Source organism: Mobula birostris, chromosome 2, assembly GCF_030028105.1.
Source record: "Mobula birostris isolate sMobBir1 chromosome 2, sMobBir1.hap1, whole genome shotgun sequence".
In the NCBI taxonomy this organism is placed as follows: domain Eukaryota; kingdom Metazoa; phylum Chordata; class Chondrichthyes; order Myliobatiformes; family Myliobatidae; genus Mobula; species Mobula birostris.
The window spans coordinates 161,045,740-161,072,579 of record NC_092371.1 but is presented as its reverse complement, the minus strand read 5'-3'; positions in this window follow the sequence as shown (position 1 = coordinate 161,072,579).

The window sequence follows — 26,840 nt, the reverse complement described above, 5'->3', positions numbered from 1 at the left end:
GACAAATGAAAAACACAGAATATAACACATCAAATCAGTGTCATCGAAACAGTCTAGGAATGCCCAGTTCAATTCAGTTTAGTTCAGTTCAGCACTGTGTCACTAGTTGACCACAGGCCCCAGAGCCAATCCACCCTGATCAAAATCACACAAAATAGCAACAACAAAAAAAAGGAGCAACCGGAAACCAGAAACACAACACAACATGAACTACAGAGTGCAGTCCACAATCCACATCAATTAACCCTTGCCCAAGACCCAAGATTCCACACTATCCAGTGAAAGGGAGAGGGAGACAGGTCAAACACAGGCACCTTCCTCTGGCAGCATCGAGTGAAAGGCAGAGGGAGACCAATCAAATGCAGGCAGATGGGGATGAACACCCACTCGCATTCGCTCTCGTCCTCATTGATCTCAATCTTGCTCGACGCTTTATTTAGCGAGATCAGTGAGAAATAGCATCAATCATGGTCCCTCTGCTTCTTGGCCTCTATCATTCATGTATTATTTAAATTGATACATTCTGTAGGGTAATTACACGAGAGTACAGAAGGATAACGGGGGGGGGGATCTCACTGAAACCGTCCAAATATCCGGACCTGCCTCTCAGTTTTTTTGCACCACCCTACTTTCCATTTTCTATTTTCTATTTATGATTTATAATTTATATTTTTAATATTTACTATCGATTTGTACTCCAGGGAGCGCAAAGTGCAGAATCAAATATCGCTGTGATGATTGTACGTTCTAGTATCAATTGTTTGGTGACAATAAAGTATAAAGTATGCTGAAATGCCTGGATAGAATACACAGAGTGAGGATGTTTCCTTTCAGTTCAAGTTCAAGACTATTGTAATCTGACTGTGTATATATATATATATATATATATATAGAGATAAAAAACAACCAAATGAATCAATGTTCCTCCAGAACATGGTGCACCCTCAAAACATATATCCACACAGCACATAAACCAAAATATTACTATAAATAAGTTAATAAAATATAATTCAAAGTGCACGTAGTGTGCAGCACAGGTAAACGATAAACAGGCAACAGTACAGTAGGAGTAGAACTCGCTGTTCGAGTGACGAGACCTCAGTGGTGGTAGGGTATTCGCTTGTCTCATCGCCTGAGGGAAGAAGCCCTTAACTGTATGGCAGTCCTAGTTCTGACCTGCTGTGCCTTCTTGACTGGTGAGGAGGTGCTGTGGGTCCAGATTGGAACCTCCATGATGTATACACCAAGGAACTTTGTGCTCTTCACTCTCTCCACGGCAGAGCCATTGATGGAGAGTGGTTGACCTGTGCCCTGCTGAAGTCCACAATCACCTCTTTTGTCCTGTCCACATTGCAACTCAGGTTGTTGTTCTCGCACCATTTGACAAGCCTCTCTAGCTCCTTTCTGTATGCTGATTCATCATTGTTGCTGATAAGGCCAACGTCTGTTGTAACATCAGTGAACTTGATGCTGTGATTTGAGCTGGACCTGGCCATGCAGTCATGAGTCAGCAGTGTTAACAGCAGCGAGCTGAGCGCACAGCCCTGGGGTGCACCAGTTCTCAGCATTATGGAGCTTGAGATGTTGCTGCCAACACAGACTGACTGGGGTCTTTTCCAAGATTCCGTTACAGAGAGGGGCGCTGAGTTCCAATGATGACAGTTTACCCACCAGTCTCTGAGAGACAATCATGTTAAGTGCCGAGCTGAAATCGAGGAACAACATCATGGAATATTGTTTTCTAATTGGGACAGGAGGGCCAAATCTATGGCATCATCAGTGGATTGGTTTCACTGGCAGGTGAACTGGAAGGTATCCAATGTAGCTGGAAGGTGGGATTTTATACGATTCATTACCAGCTGCTCAAAACACTTCATAATTGTTGAAGTCAGTGCCACTGGGCAACAATCATTAAGCCAGTTACCATCACTCTGTTGCGCATTGGAATGATGGTGCCTGCCTTGAAGCCCGCAGGAATAGTTTCAAAGAGATATTAAAGATGTCTGTTAAGACCTCTGTTAGCTGGGCCACACAGTCTCTCAGCACCTGACCAGAAATATTGTCCAAAGTTTCACAGCTTTGCATGCATTTACCCTCACAACCACCCTCCTCACCTAGGTTGCTGCCAGACAGGGTGCCTGTTCGTCAGGGGAAGGGGGGGGCTTTCCTCAACGTCACATCATTCATTGCATCATGTTGTGCACAGAGGGCATTCAGCCTATCAGGTAGGGAGGCGTCGCTATCGTCAACACACAGACAGAACTTGTTACGGTTTGTATACCTTCCCTCATGAACCAGGTGCCCCTGATGTCACAAAGGCATCTTTAAATTTTCTGTGCGTACTCACACTTTGCCTTCCTGGTGGCTGTTGCCTACCTTAAAGTCATTGTGTACCCTGATCCGGAGGCAGTGTCTCGATCCTGAAGCAGTATACGAACTTCTGCAGTCAGCCATGATTTTTGGCTTTAGACAATAGACAATAGACAATAGATAATAGGTGCAGGAGTAGGCCATTCGGCCCTTTGAGCCAGCACCACCATTCACTGTGATCATGGCTGATCATCCACAATCAGTACCCCGTTCCTGCCTTCTCCCCATATCCCTTGACTCCATTATCTTTAAAGGCTCTACCTAACTCCCTCTTGAAAGCATCCAGAGAATTGGTCTCCACTGCTTCTGAGGCAGGGCATTCCACAGATCCACAGCTCTCTGGGTGAAAAAGTTTTTCCTCAACTCCATTCTAAATAGCCTACCCCTTATTCTTAAACTGTGGCCTTTGGTTCTGGACTCCCCCAACATCGGGAACATGCTTCCTGCCTCCAGCGTGTCCAATCCCGTAATAATCTTATATGTTTCAATCAGATCCCCTCTCAGCCTTCTAAATTCCAGTGTATACAAGCCTGGTTGCTCCAATCTTTCAACATATGACAGTCCTGCCATCCCGGGAATTAACCTTGTGAACCTACGCTGCACTCCCTCCATAGCAAGAATGTTCTTCCTCAAATTTGGAGTCCAAAACTGCACACAATACTCCAGGTGGGGTCTCACCAAGGCCCTGTACAGCTGCAGAAGGACCTCTCTGCTCCTACACTCAACTCCCCTTGTTATGAAGGCCAACATGCTATTAGCTTTCTTCACTGCCTGCTGTACCTGCATGCTTACTTTCAGTGACTGATGAACAAAGACACCTAGATCTTGTTGTACTTCCCCTTTTCCTAACTTGACACCATTCATATAGTAATCTGCCTTCTTGTTCTCTGGCAGTGTAGTGTTTAATCACGGTAACATTCTCAATCATTTTCCTATCTAGCCAGTCACTGATCCTGCAAATTCATCAATGTTAATATGAAGATCATAGGTAGCCACTTCCCTGAATGTGCTCCCGCTCGTGCTTTCAAACCAGTCCTGCAGCGCTGAGGTGGCAGCTTCTTGCCAGTTCCTGATCTCCCTGTCAACTAGTTTGACTCATTTAACCACTGATGTGCATGCAAAAATTAGTGAAATGGAAGTGTGGGTACGTTGTCTGTGTATGCGAGGTGAGGGCGGGTGGTATTTCAGGGGATCCTTGTAGGCTCCACAAACGTTTGTCTAAACCAGGTCAAATGTATTCTCATCTCTGGATGTGAAATTGAAATGCTAGTAGAATTTTGGCAGGACCTTTTTGAAGTTGGCATGATTGAAGTTACCAGCAACAATGAAGGCACCATGGGGTTTTGAGGTTGCAGATGGCACTGTAGAGCTCCTTGCAGTGTGTCCCCAACACTGGCACAGCGGAGTGAGATGAAAGCATGTAAAAAATAATAATCAAGATGGCAGGAGAATCTAGAATCTGAGGGCACAGCCTCAGAATAAAGGGGCACCCATTTAAATCTGAGAAGAGAGATTTCTTCAGCAAGAGGATGGTTGCCACTGAAGGCTGAAGAGGCCAAGTCATTGAATGTATTGAAGGCAGAGATTGCTAAGTTCTTCTTTGGTGTTTGCGATAAGGATTCCAGGGTGAAGGTGGGAGAATGCGGTTAAAAATCAGCCAGGATTAAATAGTGGAGAAGATTTGATGGGCTGAATGGCCTAATTCTGCTCCTATATTTTATGGTCTTATAAAGAAATATTGAAAACCTCTGTATCTGTGTTTTAGGAAATTCATATTCCGTGTCCAAAGAAATACAACTAATTGACTTTCAGGAATATTTCAGCAAAAAAGCAATATCGACTTGCACGCAAGGGCTGGAGTGGAACACAATGCCTTTTTTCCGCATCTGGAATTTTTGTATTGGAACTGTTCCAATAATCAGCATGTTCACTTGTTCCACAAACTACCAAGGTGACATTTCTTTTAAATGCTATTGAGAAACAGTTCTATTCCTACAGCTGAACACTGTATCCAAGTCTGAACACTGAGTAAAAACCCAATCTGTTTCCCTGGTTTTCTTGCCAATTCATCTCACTTACCGTTGAATGGGTTCCTCTGTTTTAGAACTCTGCTTCAGTTACACAGGCTGTTTACCACTTCCTGCTTGTAACTGACATTCTTTAAAAGCTACATCAGTATCGATCTTAATCATTCCCTAAAATACGGGAATTATTAATGAATTAAGCCTTCAAATGAAGTATTTTAAATATGGAACAAGGCAATCAACAGGCCCACAAATGCTTTCTTTCAGCTTCTTCTAGAAATTTCTGTCTTTACATTGCTGCAATCAAGCCTGCAAATGCTCACATGGTACCTCTAAAGTGGTGATGGCATCAAAGGCCAATATAACACATGACGTAAAATAAAAGGGCGCTATGGTAGTGTAGCGGTTAGCAGGGGTTTCCTCCGGGAGCTCTGGGTTTCTCCCACTGTCCAAGGCCATCAGTAGCTTAGTTGGTCATTGTAAATAGTCCAGTGATTAGGCTAGTGCTAAATACGCTGGGCGGTGCGGCTCATTGGGCTGGAAGGGCCTATCATGTGCTGCATCTCTAAATAAAATAAGATGATACATACATTGTAAAGCACGTTTAACTAAATTCCTGATGAGTTTTAGAGTTAGTACACCACAGCACAGAAACTGACCCTTTGGCCCATCTAGTCCATGCCAAACTATTAATCTGCTTAGTCCCATTGAACAGTGCCTGGACCATAGCCCTCCATACTCTTCCCATCTATGTTCCTATACAAATTTCTCTTAAATGTTGAAATCGACCCTGCATCCCAACTAGTGTACTCAATACATTGACTTATGAAGGCCAATGTGCCAAAAGCTTTCTCTACCTGTGACACCATTTTCAAGGAATTATGCATCTGTATTCCCAGATCCCTCTGACCTACTGCACTCCTCAGTGCCGTAACACTCACTATGTAAGACCTAGCCTGGTTGGTCCTCCCAAAGTACAACACCTCATAATTGTCTGCATTAAATTACACCTGCCATTTTTCAGCTCATTTTTCCAGCTGATTCAGATCTTGCTGCAAGCTTTGATAGTCTTCCTCACAGTCCACTACATCCCTCGTCTTGGTGTCATCTACAAATTTGCTGATCCAGTTAATCACATTATTATCCAGATCATTGTTATAGATTGAAAACATGAACAGAACCAGCACTAATTCCTGCAGCACTCCACTGGTCACAGGCTTCCAGGCAGAGAGGCAATTATCTGTTACCACTCTCTGGTTTCTCCCACAAATCCAATGTCTAATCCCATATACTAGCTCATCTTGAACGTTGAGCAACAGAACCTTCTTGACCAACCTCCCATGCAGGACCTTGTCAAAGATCTTGCTAAAGCCCATGTAGACAACATCCACTATCTATCAACTTTCCTGATAACTTCCTTGAAGAATTCTATAAGATCAGTTAAACATGACCTATCATGCACAAAGCCATGCTGACTATCCCTAATGCATCCCAGTCTATCGAAATACTTATATAACCCAGTCCCTTAGAATACCTTCCAGTAAACTTCTCACTAATGATGTCAGGCTCACTGGCCTATAATTTCCTAGCTTACTCTTAGAGCCTTTCTTAAAGAACGGAACAACTTTAGCTATCCTCCAATGCTCCGGCACCTTGCGCATGGCTAAGAATGTTTTAAATATCTCTACTAGGACTCCTGCAATTTCTGCACTTTCTTCCTGGAGGGTTTCATAGGAGGATCTTGTCTGGCCCTGGAGATTTAGCCACCCCAGTTTGTCTCAAGACAGCAAACAGCTCCTCCTCTGTAATCTGTATTGGGCCCATTACCTCGCTGCTGTATTGCCTCACTTCTGTGTCCATCTCCTGAGTTAATACAGATGCAACAAATCAATTTAACATCTCCCGTATCTCTTTCTGCTCCACATGTAGATGAGCACTCTGATCTTCCAGAGGAGCAGTTTTGTCCCTTGCTGTTCTTTTGCTCTTAGTGTACCTGTAGAAGTCCTTAGGATTCTCCTTCACCTCGTCTGCTCGAGAAACCTCATGCCTTCTTTTAGCCCTCCTGATTTCTTTCTGTTCTCTTATATTTCTTATACTCCTCAAGTACCTCATTTGTTCCTACCTACCTGTACTTGCTATGCACTTACTTCTTTTTCTTAACCAGGACCTCATTATTTCTTGAAAACAAAGGTTCCCTAATCCTGTTATTCTTTTTTTTTACTCTGACAGGAATATCTAAACTCTGTACTCTCAAAATTTCACATTTGAAGGCTTCCCACTTACCAAGTATGGTTTTAGCAGAAAACATGTCCTAACCTTTACTTGCCAGATCTGATCTGAGGCCATCAATATTGGCCTTTCTCCAATATATCTTAACCCAAAGACCAAACCTATCCTTTTCTATAACTACCTTGAAATTAATGGCGTTCCGATCATTAGGTGTAAAGTGTTCTACACAAACTTCTGTCACCTGCTCTGTCTCATTCCCTAATAGAAGATCTAGTATCTCGCACTCTCTCTAGTTGGGACTTCTATGTACTGATTAAGGAGACTTTTCTGAACATATTTGAAAAACTCTTTCCCATTCAGCTCTTTTACAGTAAGGGAGTCCCAGTCAATATGTGGAAAGTTAAAATCACCCCCTCACAACCTTATGTTTCTTTCAACAGTCTGCAATCTCTTACAAATTTGCTCCTCTAAATCCTGCAGACTTGAGTTTTCTATAATATAATCCATTAACATGGTCATACCTTTCTTATTCCTCAGTTCTGCTCATAGACAAGCTCTCCAGTCTGTCCTGACTGAACACTGCCATGACATTTTCCCTGACTGGTGGTGCCATCTCTTCTCCTTTAATCTGTCCCACTATATCATGTCCGAAACAATGGAAGCCCAGAACATCGAGCTGCTAGTCCTGCCCCTCCTGTAACCAAGTCTCTCTAATGGCTACAATGTCATGATTCCACGTGCTGATCCATGCCCTGAGTTCATCTGCCTTCCCTTCAAAATTCCTTGCTTTGAAATACATGCAGCTCAGAACAATAGTTCCATCATACTCAAACTTTTAATTCCTGACTTTGTATGTCAGCTTAACAACATCTTTCTCCATAACCACTCCACGATCTGCTCTGGTGCTCTTTTTCTAACCCCCCTGCAACTCTAGCTTAAACCCAGCTGTGCAGAACTTATTTATAAATGTGAATTTATAATTATCAAATGTTGTTAGTTTTCACTGACAAATCACCTTTGAAATGTTTTGGGGTACCTTATGACATTAAGAAGAGAAATAAAAATGTATGCTATTGCTGCAGCTACCTTTTCCAATATTGCTGTCTACCTTTAACATGGATGCAAGTGATCCCATTCTGTCATCTGAAAAAGCATTCCATGCAGCTTCCAGCTCAATGTTTATCTGTCAACCAAAGTCACTCAGACATATTATTTGGTGATTAATACTCTGCCTCTGCATGGCTTTGAACCAGTAGACTGAGGGCAATGAATCTGTGGAATTCCTTGCTACAGACAACTGTGGAGGACAAATCATTGTATATATTTAAAGCAGAGATGAACTATTCTTAATAGTAGGGGCAGCAAAGGTTATGGGGAAAAGGCCAGAGAATGGTTTGAGAGGAGTGATAAATCAGCCATGATTGAATGGCAGAATAGACTCAACAGGCCAAATGGCCTAATCCTGTCTCTATGTCTTATGGTCTCATGGTCTACACCTTTGTCTTGTCAGCTGGCTGGTGAAACAGCTCCACCAATTAGTCAAAGCAACACTCACAACACGCTGGAGGAACTCAGCAGGTCGGGCAGCATCCGTGGAAAAGATCGGTCGACGTTTTGGGCCAGAACCCTTCCATTGACCGATCTTTTCCACGGGTGCTGCCCGACCTGCTGAGTTCCTCCAGCATGTTGTGAGTGTTGATTTGACCCCAGCATCTGCAGATTATTTTGTGTCCACCAATTAGTACTAGGCAAATCACAAACATTAAATTGTACTAAGATGCAGTGTTCTTCAAGTACAATCAATATTAGTCTGTTCACACGTACAACTGTGATTGTCCTATACTATCTCCTCAATTGCTATTTTAATCCTGGATGCTTCTGATTATAACCCTTTGGAAACCAAAAAGACACCAGCAAATTAGAGATCCACTTTGTGTATTTAATGCAATCAAAGTTCATTCTTCCTATTTGAGTTCACCAAGCAACACTAAAGAACTTGGGTGGCAGGGTGGCAGGGTGGCATTGCAGGTTAGCACAATGCCTTACATCAAGAGTGAATCACTGTGTCACACAGTGAGAAGCACATCAGGTTCCTTTGTCTCTGCCTTGCTACTTATAGGAATACTCTGTTGACACCAGGGTACCTGATTAAACCACGCTAATGCTGTATGGGATGATATTTTTTAACCAGTTTCACTATTTACACTCAGTAGCCATTTTATTAGGTACATCTGCTCATTAATGCAAATATCTAATCAGCCAATCATGTGGCAGCAACTCCATGCATAAAAGCATGCTGACATGATCAAGAGGTTCAGTAGTCAGAGCAAAGACCAGAATGGGGAAGAAATGTGATCTAAGTAACTTTGACCATGTAATGATTGTTGGTGCCGGATAAGGTGGTTTTAGTATAGCAGAAACTGCTTATATCCTTGTATTTTCATGCAGAATCGTCTCCAGAGTTTACAGAGAATGGTGCGAAAAACACAAAAAATCCAGTGAGCAGTGGTTCTGTGGGGGTAAAAAAGCCTTGTTAATGAGAGAGGTCAGAGGACAGTGATCAGACTGGGTCAAACTGACAGAAAGGTGATAGCAACTCAAATAACCATGCGTTACAACAGTGGGGTGCTTTTCTGAGCATGTTGAAGCAGATGGGTAACAGCAGCCAAAGACCACACCGGGATTCCACTCCTGTACCTAATGAAGTGGCTAGTCAGTGTATTTTTAATTAGTCATGATTCAATATTTGTGCTTTACACAGCACAGGTCCAGTGCATCAAACAGAAAGGGTGATGTCCAGTGTCTAGCCTCTTATGTCCGCAGAGAGGGGAATGATGAATACAAATGTAATAATGAAAATAGCCAAGTGAAATACCCTGAGGAAAAGGCCAAAGGTATTAAACCTGACTTGATAAGACAGCAAAAGTGATAAATGGTACTGATAAGGCTAATTCGGAAAGCTATCAACAGGGAAAGTGAGATAATGGAACACAGGATCGATCCTGTCAAAAGAACGTCAAGACTCAAGTCAGGCACTCTTTTCACAGCCAGAGACTGATCAACAGCTCAGTGGGCAGCAATCAGCATGAGTGGTTGTTCGGTGGTGACGCTGTGCAATGTTTAAAAATAGCTCAGATGCTTTCGGTTTCTTTCTCAAGCTGTAGCAATAAAAAAAGGTGTAGGGGAGTGGCCATTGTGTAAGTGGGACAGTATTAGAATGGTCTGGCTCAGGCTCAACAGGCTTGGGCAAGCACAGACGAAGGTCCTAAGGAAGTAAGTAAAAATGTTTCTAGTAAGTATTTCTTCTGTTAGTACAGAGCTAATATGCTGAGAATTGATCTGGAGGTAGTGGTATGTTACTTGTGTGAGATGAGGAAAATTTGGGAGAGCTCCAGTCTCCCTGATGACTACATCTGCATGAAATGCACTGAACTGCAGCTTCTCAGAGACCATGTTAAGGAACTGTAGCCGATAGATAGAAGCTACAGGGAGATAGTCACCCCTAAGTTGCTGGAGGCAGGTCCCTGCGTTACTGTATGGAGAGGAAAAGGGAATAGACAGCCAGTGAAGATTACCCAAGCAGCTGCTCCTCTCAATAATAAGTATACTGCTTTGGATATTCTTGGGGGGGGGGGAAGGAATGACCTACCAAGGGGAAGCCACAGTGACCAAGTTTCAGACATTGAGTCGAACTCCGTGACTCCGAACAGAAGTATATGAAGAGGATTGCAGTAGTGAAAGGGGATTCCATAACTAGAGATGCAGAAAGCCATATTCTGTGGATGTGAAAGAGACGCTGCGATGGTATGTTGCCTCCCAGATGTCAGGGCTAGGGACGTTTCAGATCTGGTTGTCCGCATTCTAAACGGGGAGGGTGAACGGCCGGAAGTCATAGTGCAGATTGGTACCAACAACATAGGTAGGAAAAGGAAGGAGGTTCTGAAGAGAGAATGTAGGAAGTTAGGCAGAAAACTGAAAAGCAGGACCACCAGGGTAGTAATCTCTGGATTGCTACGTGCTACAGGACAGTGAGGGTAAAAATAGGATAATTTGGCAGATGAATGCATGGTTGAAAAATTGGTGTTGGGATAAGGGTTTCATTGGGATCTCTTCTGAGTAAGATATAATCTGTAGAAAAAGGATGGGTTACACCTGAACCCAAGGGGGATTAATGTCCTTATGGGCAGTTTTGCTAGAGCTCTTGGGGAGGATTTAAACTAATTTGGCAGGGGGATGGGAACTATAGCGATAGGGTTGCGAATGGAGCAGTCTCATAGTATACAAGTAAATACCATGTGTAGTGAAATTGCGAAAGATAGTCAGATGATAGGGCAAAATTATAGTCAGTGGAATGAGTTAGAGTGTAACGGGAGCAAAATGAAAAACAGTAATGTACAGAGGACTGATGGTGTTATATTTGAAAGCACACAGTATACAGAATAAGGTAGATGATCATGTACCATAGTTAGAAATTGGCAGGTATGACATTATGGACAACTCTGTGTCAATGCCGAAAGAACATTATAATGCTTAATATCCAAGGATACACATGTACTGAAAAGTCAAGCAAGTAGAAGAGGGGCTGAGTTGGCTCTGTTGGTAAAAAAAATGAAATCAAATTCTTAGGTGACATAGATCAGATGATGTAGGGCAGGCGATAGAAAAAGCATATAAAATGGCAATGTTGTGATAATCATAGGGATTTAAATATGCAGGTAGATTGGGAAAATTTGGTTGGTGTTAGATCCCAAGAGAAGGAATTTGAAGAATGCCTATGAGATGGCTTTTTAGAGCAGCTTGAGGTTGAGCCAGCTAGTGGAATAGCAATTCTGGATTGGGTGTTATGTAATAACTCAGATTTGATTAGGAAGCTTAAGATAAAGGAACCCTTAGGAGTCAGTGATCATAATATGATAGCATTCACTTTGTAGTTTGAGAAGGAAGAACCAGAATTGGATGTGTCAGTATTACAGTGGAGTAAAAGGAATTACAGAGGCATGATAGAGGAGTTGGCCTAAGTTGACTGGAAGGGGATATTAGCAGGAATAATGGCAGAACAGCAATGGCTGGTATTTCTGGAGGAAATTTGGAAGCTGCTGGAAAGATACATCCCAAAGATGAAGAAGTATGAAGAAGGATGAAGGAGGATGAAGCAACTGTGCCTGACAAGGGAAGTCAAAGGCATCATAAAAGGAAAATTGACAGTGTATAATATAGCAAAAATTAGTGGGAAGATAGAGGATTGGAAGCTTTTAAAAACCAACAGATGGCAACTAAAAAAGCTATAAAGGGAGCAAATATGAAATATGAAGGTAAGCTAGCCAATAATATAAAAGAGGATACAAAAAGTTCTTTTTCAGATGTACAGTATAAAGAGTAAAGAGAGAAGAAAGTGGATATCAGACTGCTGGAAAATGATGCTGGAGAGTAATGGCAGACACACTTAATAAGTATATTGTGTCAGTCTTCAGTGTGGAAGAAACAAACAGAATGCCAGAAATGCAAGGCTACCAGGGGACAGAGAGAGTGTTGCTGCTATTACTAAGGAGAATGTGCATAGGAAGCTGAAAAGTCTGAAGTAGATAAGACTACACCTCAGGGTTCTGAAAGAGGTAGCTGAAGAGACTGTGGAGGCATTATTAATGATTTTTCAAGAATCATTAGATTCTGGACTGGAAAATTTCAAATGTCACTCCACTCTTCAAGAAGGGAGAGAGGCAGAAGAAAGGAACTCATAAGCCAGTTAGTGTGACCTCAAAAGTTAGGAAGATGTTGGAGTTGATTGTTAAGGATGTAGTTTCAGAGTACTTGGAGGCACATGATAAAATAGGCCAAAGTCAGAATGGCTTCCTAAAGAGGAAACCTTGCCTGACAAAACTGTTAAAATTCTTTGACGAAATAACAGGCGGGATAGAGAAAGGAGAGTAAGTGGATAGTGGTTATTTAGATTTCCAGAAGGCCTTTGACAAGGTGCCACACATGATGCTGCTTAACAAAATAAGAGCCCATGGTCTTATGGATAAGGTACTACACTGGATTAAAGACTGGCTGACTGGAAGGAGGCAAAGATTGGGAATAAAGGGGACCTTTTCTTGTTGGCTGCCGCCAGCAAAGGTCCTCTTTATTCCCAATCTTTGCCTCCACTGGTCACCACACAGTTCAGTGTTGGGAATGTTTCTTTTCACTTTGTATGTCAATGATTTGGAGGCCAGGTTTACAGATGATACAATGATAGGTGGAAAAGCAGGTTGTGTTGAGGAAGCAGGATGTTTGCAGAAGGACACGGACAGATTGGGGAATTGGCAAAGAAGTGGCAGATGGAGTACAATGTAGGGAAATGCATGGTCATGCACTTTGGCAAGAGCAATAAAGCATTGTTTATTTTGTAAAAATTCAAATTTTGGAAGAGCAGAGGGACTTGAGTGTCCTTGTGCAGGATTCCCTGAAGGTTAACTTGCAGGTTTAGTCACTGGTAAGGAAGGAAAATGCAATACTAGCATTCATTTTCAGAGAACTAGAATACAGAAGCAAGGATGTAATGCTGATGCTTTATAAAACATTGGTTAGACAGCACTTGGAGTATTCTGAGCCATTTTGGGCCCCTTATCTAAGAAAGGATGTGCTGGCATTGGAGAGAGTCCAACAGATGTTCTTGAGAATGATCCCAGGAATGAAAGGGTTAACATATGAGGAGCATTTGATGGCTCTGGACCTGTACTCACTGGAGTTTAGAAGAATGAGGAGGGATCTCATTGAAACCTATAGAATATTGAAATGTCTGTACAGATTTGATGTGGAGAAGATGTTTCCAGTAGTGGACTGAATGGCCCAGTTCTGATTCTGTGTCTTGTGGTATAATATCTGATTGTCCCATTTACAGCCCTCTACCTGATTATAAATATATTGAACAGAAGAAATGACTGAAGTTACCTCTGTTCAGCAAGTAACCAGTGAAACAGCAGAGAGTGGTAAAGATTGATTGCCAGTTACAGTATACATGGCTGTGGAAATAAGGCTTTAACTCTTCAGTTCACCTCATTTCATTAAATCCCTTATTTTCTGTTCCTTAGTCAATTTGTGGCTCCCTTAAGTTAGTTGCTTTTTTTGGATTTATTGAGCATCTTGTATATTCCCAAACCTCTGGATGCTGACTAGACAAGATAGTGTGTCTTACAAAGACAGGTTGAGCAAGCAAGGGGATGAGAGGTGACTTGTTAGAGGTGTACAAAATGATAAGAAGCATTGATCAAATAGATAACCAGAGATTTTTTCCCAGGGCAGAAATGGCTAATATGAAGGGGGATAATTTTAAGGTGATTGGAGGAAGTATTGGGGGGATGACAGAGGTGAGTTTTTACACAAAGAATTGTGGGTGTCTGGAACGCCCTGTCAGGAATGATGGTGGATACGTAAGGGGCATTTGAGAACTCATGGATAAAAGAAAAATGGAGGTCTATGTAGAAGGGAAGGGTTAGATTGATCTTAGAGTGGGCCTGTGCGGTGCTGGAATATTTATGTTTTATGCTTGTTCAGAAGTTGTCTTAAATCATTTACAAATCAAGATGCTGACATACATCTGTGAACATCATATTCGCCCGCTGTTCACTCGGAATCTCCTGCTATCACAAAAGAATCTGTTACAGGCCACTTGTCTGTCATGATCACCAGACTAATGGATTTCCATACATGTATTTATTGCTGTTGTTGTGTTATTGATGTTGATTGTGTTGTTTTACTGGATACTGTGGGCATGTTACATTATCACTGGAATGTATGGTGATACTTGTGGTCTCTGCCAGCACATCCTTATGTTGTGTTGGTTGTTATCATAAATTACACATTTCACAGTGCCTTCAGTGGCCAGCTTATTAGGTGCCTCCTGTATCTAATAAAGTGGCCACTGAGTGTATGTTCTTGGTCTTCTGTTGCTGTAGCCCATCCGCTTCAAGAATCAACGTGTTGTGTGTTCAGAGATGCTCTTCTGCACACCACTATTGTAATGTGTGGTTATTTAAATTGTTGTCATCCAGAGACTGTTGTGTGTGAAAATCCTAGGAGATCAACAGTTTCTGAGATACTCAAACCACCCCACCTGGTACCAACAATCATTCCATGATCAAAGTCACTTGGATCAGATATCTTCCCCATTCTGATATTTTATCCAATAAACAACTGAACTTCTTGACAATGTCTGCATGCTTTTATACATTGAGTTGTTGCCACATTAGATTAGATATTTGCATTAATGAGCAGGTGTACAGGTGTACCTAATAAAGTGGCCACCAAGTCCGAAACAGAATCTAAATTGGAAAATAGTCTTCTGAACCTACAGACACCATTCTTCCTACTCTGAGGTGTCCAAGTAATGAATCAAGACTGACTTAAGCCTGCAAGCCCTACTATTCGTGACCTTATGTTCTTTTCTGAAATGCTGTTTGACTGCTTACCTGACACAAGTAGCACCATTTCTGCAGGGTTGATAGTCACAGACTGGAACATCGCAATTAATTATGTTCTTTCCACTTATTGCCTCCTCTAGAAGGAAGAGTTCATTGTTGTTCACCTGCAGCTCACGGATGCAGCCTACATAACTACGCACCTCTCCCATTTCTGGAAATACTTCATTTTCTTTTGGAGCACCACCAAGATAAATTGGTCCAAAGCTTTCCTGGATAGAAAGAACAGAGGCAAGGATTATGACAGTTATTCAGAATCATTGCAGTTGCAACTGAGGTGTCGATAAAACAAGAGGACTCATGCAATCAGAGAAAAGTGCAGCAGAGAAAGAGGCTACTTGGTCCATCAAGTTCATAACAATGTTCAAGTACTCATTTTTATACGAGTCCTACCCTGGCCTACTTTATGTCCCCAACGCTCCCATCAATTCCCCGCCCCCCCCATATTCTACCCAGTTCCACCCTGGGAAAAAGTCTCTGGCTGTCCATTTCAACTATGCCTCATCATCTTGTACATCTCTGTCAAATCACCTCTCATCCAGCTTCTGTCCAAGGAGAAAAGCTTATCCTTGCTCAACCTATCCTCATGGCATATGCTTTTTAATCCAGGCATCATCCTAGTAAATCTCTTCAGTACCATCTCTAAAGATTCCACATCCTTCCTATAGTGAGCTATCCAGAAATGAACACAATATTCCAGGTGTGGTCGAGCCAGTGTTTAAGAAGGCTCCAACATTACCTTGTGACTTTTGAAGATCAGCACACTGTATGCCTTCTTAACAATGCTATTAACTTGTGTTGCAACTTTGAAGGTATATCGATGTGAATACCCTCCATTCCTTCACACTAAGAACTTTCTCATTAACTATGTATTCTGCCTTCAAGTTTGACCTTCCAAAGTGAATCTCTTCACATTTTTCCATATTGAACACCATCTGCCACTTCCCAGCCCAGCTCTGCATCTTATCAATCTCCTGTTGTGTAAAAGACATATTTAAAAAGCAATTTAGATCCTTTCCTCAAAAGGAATATGTACTACTGACTGATTACTAATCCCCAAATATCCCATAAATTCATCACTGTTGGAAAGAATTATTATAATCCATCTATTGTACATCCTATCTACACAAGACTGTCCATAGCTATATATTTAGTGGCCACTTTATTAGACACCTCCTGTACGTAATACAGTGGCCACTGAGTGTATGTACATGGTCTTCCGCTGTTGTAGCCCATCCGCTTCAAGGTTCGACGTGCTGTGGGTTCAGAGATGCTCTTCTGCACACCACTGTTGTAATACGTGGTTATCTGAGTTACTGTCACCTCCTTATCAGCTTGAACCAGTCTGGCCATTCTCCTCTGACTAATCTCATTAACAAGGCATTTTCAACCACAGAACTGCCACTCACTGATTTATTTTTGTTTCTTGCTCTATTCTCTGTAAACTCTAGAGACTGTTGTGTATGATATTCCCAGGAGGTCAGCAGTTTCTAAAATGCTCAATCACCTCTGCTGGCACCAAAGGTTATTCCACAGTCAAAGTCACTTCAATCACATTTCTTCACTGTTCATATGTTAGGATTGAACAACTGAACCTCTTGATCATGTCTGCATGCTTTTATGCATTGAGTTGCTGCCACATGATTGGCTGATCAGATATTTCCATTAACAAGCAGGTGTACCTAATAAAGTGGCCACAGCATGTTTATTACTTAGTGAGTGATTTAACTGGACATGTTCATCCTCATGGGCTTGTCAAATCAAGCTATCCATCTGTTTCATTCATTCATAATCCATGTTCTCAGGGAAGGCTCGGTTTATGGAATACAGTGACATTTCACTTCTGCATTATTAATCTGGATCCATGGAATTACAAACCATGAGTGCATTCTTGTTTAAATCGTGGCAAACTTGTTTGTCCCATGAGACCAGATAGCTACAGTTTTCTTTTTGATCTTTGCACCTTTTTAAATAACAGAGTTTGAGAAGGAAAAAGAAGTTACTATTTCGTCTTATCATCTCCTCACAATCATTTCACACTTAACAGAGGCTCTGTAGATTTGGGCTCTAAGGGAAAGTATATATATGTCTGTGGTGACCCACTTCCTGGCACACACGAACCGGCTCACAACAGCACGCACAGGCAGAGGGCCGGCCCCAAAAAGGGCGCCAGACCATCTTCACCAGCAGGGGGAAAATCCCGTGTGCAGAAAGGGTCTGGGAATATGCATTCCCCACAGCAATCCCACCCAGGGAGGGCGGGAACGGGAAGGCTTTAAAGCAGGCCGCTAAGTTTGAATAAAGCTCTTTCATCGCAACTCTAACTCACCAACTCCGTGTGGTTATTCTAGCGCTGTGTGTAGCACACCACTACAATTGGTGACCCCAATGGCCCAAACGATATTTGGACCAGAGATGACCGATGCTGCATCTGTTCATGCAGTTTCGTTAAAACTGCCAAGCTTCTGGACGCTGCGATCCCAGTTATGGTTCGAACAAGCAGAAGCACAATTCCATATTCGGCAGATAACCTCGGAGTCCACTTGCTACTACAACGTGCTGAGCTCACTCGACCAGGAGACAGCTGCACAAGTTGAGGAGTTTATACAGTCGCCCCCGGAGGACGGCAAATACACAGCATTCAAAGCCCTGCTCATAAGGACTTTCGGACTCTCACGGCGCGAACGAGCACGCCGCTTAATGCACCTGGATGGTTTGGGAGACAGGCCGCCGTCAGCATTAATGAACGAGATGCTGGCTCTGGTTGAAGGACACAAACCCTGCCTCATGTTTGAGCAGGCGTTCCTAGAGCAACTGCCCGAGGACATATGCCTGCTGCTGTCCAACGCAGATTTCAGCAACCCCCGGGAGGTGGCGGCCCGAGCAGATGTGCTGTGGAATGCCAGGAAAGAGAGAGGGGCATCCGTCGCACAGATCACCAAGCTGCGTGCCCAACGACAGACCAGACCAGGCCCGGCAGCAGAGCCTACAAAACCCGGCGACGGGAGTGAGGAGCCCAACGAACAATGGTGTTTCTACCACCAGTGGTGGGGCACAGAGGCCCACCGCTGCAGACCACCCTGCAAATTCCCGGGAAAAGCCAGGGCCAGCCGCCGCTGATGGCTACGGCGGCTGGCCATCAGGACAGCCTCCTGTACGTCTGGGACAAGCAGTTGGGACGCCGCTTTTTGGTCGACACCGGAGCGGAGATCAGCGTCTTACCTCCAACGAGTTACGACACCCACAACAGAGAACTGGGACCCACCCTGAGGGCCGCAAATGGCAGCACAATACGAACCTACGGCACCCGCACGGTGCAGCTACAGTTCAGTTCCAGCCGGTTCACATGGGACTTCACACTGGCCGCCGTGGCCCAACCACTCCTGGGGGCGGATTTTCTACGTGCCCACAGCCTGCTGGTTGACCTGCAAGGGAAGCGATTAGTCCACGCCAAGACTTTTCAAACGTTCTCCCTGGGTGAAGCACAGTTGCCAGCCCCACACCTGGACTCCATCACGCTGTCCGACGACGAATTCACCAGGGTCCTGGCGGATTTCCCATCAATACTGACACCGCAGTTCACGGCAGCCATGCCCAGACACGGAGTACAGCACCACATCCCGACCCAGGGACCACCCCTCCATGCCCGTGCTCAAAGGCTTCCCCTGGACAAACTCCGACTGGCGAAGGAGGAGTTCAAGAAGATGGAGGAATTAGGGATCATACGACGGTCCGACAGCCCATGGGCCTCTCCCCTTCAAATGGTGCCCAAGGCAACGGGGGGCTGGAGACCATGCGGCGACTACCGCAGACTGAACGAGGCTACAACGCCAGACCGCTACCCTGTGCCACACATTCAAGACTTCGCAGCAAACCTACACGGCGCAAGGATCTTTTCCAAGGTAGACCTCATCCGGGGATACTATCAAATCCCTGTACATCCGGACGACATCCCCAAAACAGCACTTATCACCCCGTTCAGACTTTTCAAATTCCTCCGAATGCCGTTTGGTCTAAAGAATGCCGCACAGACTTTCCAGCGGCTAATGGACGCGGTGGGACGCGACCTGGACTTTGCATTCATCTATTTGGACGATATCCCAATAGCCAGCAGTAGTCGGCAGGAGCATCTGTCCCACCTCCGTCAACTCTACTCCCACCTGAGCGAATTCGGCCTTACAATCAACCCAGCCAAATGCCAGTTCGGACTCGACACCATTGACTTCCTGGGCCACAGGGTTACTAAAGACGGGGCAACCCCGCTGCCCGCCAAGGTAGACGCGGTCCGCCACTTCCCCCGACCCAACACAATCAAAGGCTTGCAGGAATTCATGGGTATGGTGAATTTTTACCACCGTTTCCTCCCCTCAGCAGCCCGAACCATGCGCCCCCTGTTCACCCTGATGTCGGGTAAGGGCAAGGACATTACCTGGGACGAAGAGGCCGCAACCGCTTTCGTTAAAACCAAAGAAGCCTTGGCAAACTCCGCGATGCTAGTGCACCCCAGAACAGACGTTCCTACTGCCCTCATGGTGGACGCATCCAACACAGCGGTCAGTGGAGTGCTGGAACAATTCATCGAGGGTCGCTGGCAACCCCTGGCGTTCTTCAGCAAACACCTACGACCACCTGAACTCAAATACAGTGCTTTCAACCTGGAGCTATTGGCACTATACCTGGCAATCCGGCATTTCAGGTACTTTTTAGAAGGTAGGCCCTTCACCGCGTTCACAGACCACAAACCGCTTACCTTTGCATTCATGAAAGTGTCCGACCCCTGGTCGTCCCGCCAGCAGCGACATCTGTCCTACATCTCCAAGTACACGATGGACATCCGGCCTGTCTCTGGAAAGGACAACGTCGTGGCGGACACACTTTCCAGACCTACCATACAGGCCCTGTCCCAGGGGGTGGACTAGGCAGCGCTGGCAGAGGCACAGCAGGCAGACACTGAGATCCCCAGTTACAGGATTGCAGTCTCCGGTTTACAGCTTCAAGACCTCCCCGTAGGCCCAGGTGAGAGGACCCTACTATGTGACGTAGCTACCGGCCAATCCCGCCCCGTCGTTCCAGCAGCCTGGCGCCAGCGGGTTTTCGAGTCCATTCACAACTTAGCGCACCGCTCCATCAGGACAACCGTCTGACTGGTCGCCAACAGGTTCGTGTGGCATGGACTGCGTAAACAGGTCAGTGAATGGGTCAAAACGTGCATGCAGTGCCAAACGGCCAAGGTGCAGCGGCACACCAAGGCTCCGCCGCAGCGGTTCGAACCCATCCGCCGGAGGTTCGACCACATCCATGTGGATATCGTGGGGCCCCTGCCAGTGTCGCGAGGAGCGCGGTACCTCCTAACTATGATAGACCGGTTCACCAGATGGCCAGAGGCAGTCCCGCTCACCGACACCACCTCCGAATCCTGTGCCCGAGCACTGATTGCAACCTGGGTAGCACGCTTTGGGGTACCGGCCCACATTACCTCCGACAGGGGCGCCCAGTTCACCTCCAGCCTGTGGTCGGCTATGGCCAGCCTTTTAGGATTGCAGCTACACCACACAACTGCCTACCACCCACAGTCGAACAGACTAGTGGAGCGCTTCCACCATCACCTGAAATCGGCTCTCATGGCCCGCCTGGAGGGGTCTAACTGGGTGGACGAACTTCCCTGGGTCCTGCTCAGAATCCGCACAGCGCTCAAGGAGATCTGCACACCTCGTCGGCCGAGTTGGTGTACGGCGCGCCCCTGGTCGTCACAGGAGAGTTCATACCAGCCCCAAGGGGGCAAGAGGAAGAACCCACAGCAGTCCTGGATAGACTACGGGAGAGGCTCGGTAATCTGGCCCCCATACCCACTTCACAGCACGGACAGAGCCCAACTTGCGTACCCAAAGACCAGCAGAACTGTAAGTTTATTTTTGTATGATGGGGCGGACACCGGGCACCGCTACAGCGGCCCTACGAGGGACCGTTTAAGGTGATCAGGAACAACGGGTCCACGTTCGTGCTGGACATTGGGGGGAGAGAGGAGGTTTTCACGGTGGACCGACTCAAACCGGCCCATGTGGACTTGGCGCAGCCGGTCCAGGCTCAGGCACCGCGGCGCAGGGGCAGACCTCCCAAACAGAGGCCGATCCAGACTGTGGACATTGGGGGAGGTATCGCCGGTTCTGGGGGGGGGGGTTTATGTGGCAACCCACTTCCTGGCACACACGAACCGGCTCACAACAGCACACGCAGGCAGAGAGCCGGCCCCAAAAAGGGCGCCAGGCCATCTTCACCAGCAGGGGGAAAATCCTGCGTGTGGAAAGGGTCTGGGAATATGCATTCCCCACAGCAATCCCGCCCCAGGGAGGGCGGGAACGGGAAGGCTTTAAAGCAGGCCGCGAAGTTTGAATAAATCTCTTTTATCACGACTACATGTCGTTATTCTAGCGCTGTGTGTAGCACACCGCTACATGTCACCATATACAATCACAAGATTCATTTTCTTGTGGGCATACTCAAAAAATTGTGAGATTAGTACTATAACAGAATCAATGAAAATCTACCCAACTATGGTGTTCACCGGCGTGCAGAAGACAACAAACTGTGCAAATGCAAATATAAATAAATAACAAAAACATGAGATTGTCACATGTACATCAAAACATCAAAAGATACAGGGGAATGTATAGTTTGCATTAGGGATGTGCTTGGCACAGTCTGCAAATGTCTCCACACATCTGTTGCCAACATAGCATGTGCACAACTTACTAACGCTAATTCATATGTCCTTGGAATATGGAAGGAAACCAGGGCACTCAGAGGAAACCCACATGGTCACAGAGAGAACGTACGTAACTCCTTACAGACGGTGCAGAATTGAACCTTGAGTTTACAGCTGGTGCTGTATAGAGTTACACTAATCACTGCCCTGTGAATTAATGCTGGGCATTTATGCTACTTTACTGTTGGTTTCAAATCACAAACAAGAGAAAATTTGTAGATGTTGGAAATCCAAGCAACACACACAAAACACTGGAGGAACTCAGCAGGCCAGGCAGAAAAGAAGTACAGTCGACATTTCGGGCTGAGATCCTTCGGCAGGACTGGAGAAATAAAGCTGAGGAGTAGATATAAAAGATAGGGGATGGGTGGAGAGAGAGAAACACAAGGTGATAGGTGAACTGGGAGGGGGGAAGGATGAAGTAAAGAGAAACAAATCCAGGGCTGGAGGAAGGGGAGTTTGATAGGAGAGAACAGAAGGCCATTGAAGGAAGAAAAGGGAGAAGGACCAGTAGAGGGAGGTGATGGACAGGCAAGGAGATAAGGTTAGAGACGGAAAGGGGATGGGGAATGGTGAAGGAGGGGTGGGGGGGGGCCATTGCTGGAAGTCTGAGAAATTGATGTTCATGCCATCAGGTTGGAACCTACCCACACAGTGTAGTTTTTCCAACCTAAGTGTGGCCTCATCAGGAGAGTAGAGGAGGCCATGGATTGACATATCGGAATGGGAATGGGAGGTGGAATTAAAATGGCTGGCCATTGGGAGATTCTGCTTGGCGAAAGTGTCTCATTGTCGAGTCTTATTGACATACAGGAGGCCACACTGGGAGCACCGGACACAGTATATGACAGCAACAGACTCACCCTTCTGTCAATTGCTCCATCCCTGCCACATCTGCTCTCAGGATGAAGCTTTTCATTCTAGAATGAAGGAGATGTCCTCTTTTTTCAAAGAAAGGGGCTTCCCTTCCTCCACCATCAATGCTGCCCTTAACCACATCTCTTCCATTTCAAGCACATCTGCTCTTACCCCATCCTCCCACCACTCTTCCAGGGATAGCGTTCCTGTTGTCCTCACCTACACTCCACCAGCCTCCGCGTCCAGCACAGAATTCTCCAGGACTTCGGCCATCTCCAGCAGAATCCCACCACCAAGCACAAGTTTCCCTCCCCCCCACTTTCTGCTTTCTGCAGAGATTGCTCCCTAAGCAACACCCTTGTTCATTCATCCCTCCCCACTGATCTCCCTCCTGGCACTTATCCTTGCAAGCAGAACACATGCTACACCTGTCCCTACACCTTCTCCCTCAGTACTATTCAGGGCCCCAAACAGTCCTTCCAAGTGAGGCAACATTTTATCTGTGAGGCTCATGCACTGTGTCTGGTGCTCTTGGTGTGGCCTCCTGTATATGGGTGAGACCCAACGTAGATTGGGAGACCATTTCACCTAGCACTTACGCTCTGTCTGCCAGAAGAAGCGGAATCTCCAAGTGGCCACCTATTTTAGTTCCACTTCCCATTCTCATTCCGATATTTCTATCCATGGCCACCTCTACTGTTGTGATGAGACCACACTTTGGTTGGAGGAACAATACCTTATATTCCGTCTGAGTAGCCTCCAATATGATGGTATGAACATCGATTTCTTGAACTTCCAGTAATGGCCTTCAACATTCCCCATCCCCTTTCCTCTCGCTCACCTGAACTCCTTGCCTGCCCACCACCTCCCTCTGGTGGTCCTTCTCCCTTTTCTTTCTTCCATAGCGTTCTGTTCTCTCCTATTGGACTTCCCCTTCTCCAGCCCTGTATCTCTTTCACCAATCAACTTCCCAGTTCTTTACGTCATCCCTCCCCTTCACGTTTTACCTATCATCTGTGTTACTCTCTCCCTCCCCTACCTTTTATATCTACTCATCTTGTTTTCTCCAGTCCTGCTGAAGGGTCTCAGCCTGAAATGTCGACTGTACTTTTTTCTATAGATGCTGCTTGGCCTGCTGCATTTTGTGTGTGTTACTGTTAGTTTCAATGGCTTACTATCAACGTCTATATATTGCAACACACAAAGTGCGGGAGGAGCTCAGAAGGTTAAGCAGCATCGATGTAGGGAAAGACGCTTTTGGCCAATATTCTTCGTCATGAATCAGCCCAAAATGTCAACCATTTATTCCTCTGCATAGACATTGCCTGACCTGCAGAGTTCCTTCAGTATTTTGTGTGGGCTGCTCTAGATTTCCAGCATCTGCAGAATCTCTTGTGCTAATATCTGTATATTTCTGTATTTTTGTCATAATTACTCATTAAACTACAGTGAAAAGTTAACAGCAGAAGTACCTGACAGTGAGGAGATTTTGGCTCCTGCAATGCCATTTATTGTTGGTGAAGACAGTCTTGAACAGTAACATCTAATGGATGCCAGTTGTGAATTGTTTGAGATTTATTTTTAAACTGCATTTTATAAATTAAACATATAATGCACAAACACTGGAAATCTCCAGGGAACATTAAATCTAGTCTCCATCAGAGTAGCAAAAGTAGTCATGACAACGCATTTGTGACTCCTGAGGGATTAGGTGATAAGAAAGATTTGGTATCTGTATCTTACATTTATCGGATATAAGGGCATATGTTTTATTATCTCATTGACTCAGTCTAATATGTATAAAACTGGCATTTCACTGTTTAATAGGCTTGGCTTAGTATAAGATCCTATAACACCTCCACATAAAAGACAAAACCAATACTCCCTTTAGGATGTTAACAGACGTTTCTTTGCATAGAGGACGAGGAACGCACTCAACTGATTACTATATTAAATCAAATGAATACCAAGATCTCAGAATTTTTGGATCCTTTGAATTGTAGTGTGTTTACGAAGGAAGAACTTCCTACTAAAACGATCAATTTAAATGAAGATGTGGTAATACACAGTCGTACCTGTGAGACCTGTTGTGGGAACTCGATTCGTCGCACAGGCACACCCCCTGCTACACTCACTTCAATCAGACAGGATCTGTCCTTAGAGGTAGGTGGAAGTTGATATCTGAAAGGAAGAAAAAGAGCTTCAATAAATATTTGATACTGCTCTGGAGAGTAATATTGCTGCTAAATTGAGAGGACTGGAATAAAAAGCAAGGGTGTAATGCTAAGGTTTTATGAGGCATTGGTCAGGCTGCACTTGGGGTATTGTGAGCTGTTTTGTGCCCCTTATCTAACAAAAGACGTGCTGGCATTGGAGAGGGGCCAGTGGAGCTTCAAGAAAACAATCCTGTGAATGAAAGGGTTAATATATGAGGAGCATTTGATTGCTTTGGGCCTGTACTTGCTGGAGTTCAGAAAAATGGGGAGGGGGTGGATCTCATTGAAACCTATCAAATCTTGAATGGTTAAGATAGAGTGGGCAGTATCCGTGGAAACGAACAGTCAACGTTGACTGTTGGTTTCCATGGGTGCTGCCTGACCTGCTGAGTTCCTCCAGGGTGTTGTGCATGTTGCTTTGACCCCAGCATCTGCAGAGAATTTTGTGTTTAAGGTAGAGTGGACATGGAGAGGATGCTTCCTACAGTGGGAGAGTTCAGGACCAGAAGGTGCAGATTCAGCGTAGTGGCAAAATCTAATCCAATTTAGAAAGACATCCCTTTAGAGCAGAGATGCTGAGGAATTTCTTCAGTCAGATGGTGGTAGATATATGGAATTCATTGCCACAGATGGCTGTGGAAGTAAAGTCATTGCAAATATTTAAAGCAGAGGTTGATAGGTTCTTGACTAGTTAGGGCATCAAAGGTTATGGGGAGAAGGTAGAAGAATGGGGTGGCGAGGAATAACATTGGAACAGGCAGAGAAGAATTACTTCCCTTATTGTGGTTAGGTGTGAGATTGTGCAGAACAAGACCATATCAGCTGAAAATTAGCACTGTCTCATTCAGGGAAACCAAAAGGCAAAAACTGGAAACTTGAAATAAAATGGAACATTTCGAGATATTTCTGGCATTCTCTCAATTCAGTTCGGTGAATCACGGACCCATTCTCTCCTTCAGCTCTGATATTCTGAGGTAGTGGGCATTCGAAAATTTCAGCCTGACACATGTGCACAGCATTTAACAGTTTGTATCTGCATAAATATTACCTTGTTATAAATATACAAACAACAGGGTATCATTACTCTTAGGTGATGTTCAATAGCTGGTGCATTTTAAATCACATAAAAATGCTTAATTTTACAAACATTATGCTTTGGCATGTTGCCTGCTGTAGGTGTGCTGGAAATATTTGCTGGCTGTGCAAAGCGTGCAATATTAATTGGTGCCAGCTGATCTACCATCTGAGGGTATAAATTAAATCGAAGGGCACGAGAAGTAAGGAAAGAAAGAACTGAATGCAAAGGATGGAAAAACTGCCTTGCTTGTAGTGACAATTGACAAGAAATAATGGTGATAGTCTATTTGTTGAGAGTGGACTCATTAGTTCTTCCATTGACCCAATGAAAAGATTGCAGATTTCCAAGAAACCCAATATGTAAAATGTGCATTTGAACACATGCTGTTAAATGGATTTTTCCTTCATGCCATGTGCCTTTTGCGTATCTGCAATTGACTGAATATCAAAGCATTCAATGTGTGCCTTCTGAGCATGTGGAGTTGGCTGATATTTCCATTATGTGTCATGTGCATTTTGAGAATGTGCGCTCATTTGAATTGGCCGGTGTACAATGTGTGCGTTCGCATGCAGGTGTCTCAGAATCAGGTTTATTATCACTGTGGTATATTTTGTGAAATTTGTTGTTTTGTGGCAACAGTGAAGTACAAATACATAAACTAAATAAATAGTGCAAAATCAAGAATAAGTGTTTATTGGTTCACAGACTGTGCAGAAGTCTGATGATGGGGGGGGAGGAAGCTGTTGCTTATTGTCTTGATTTCTTATCATATGTGACATCTTATCATTGAATTATACACTCAGTGTCCATTTATTAGCTACACCTGCTCATCAAAGCAAATATCTA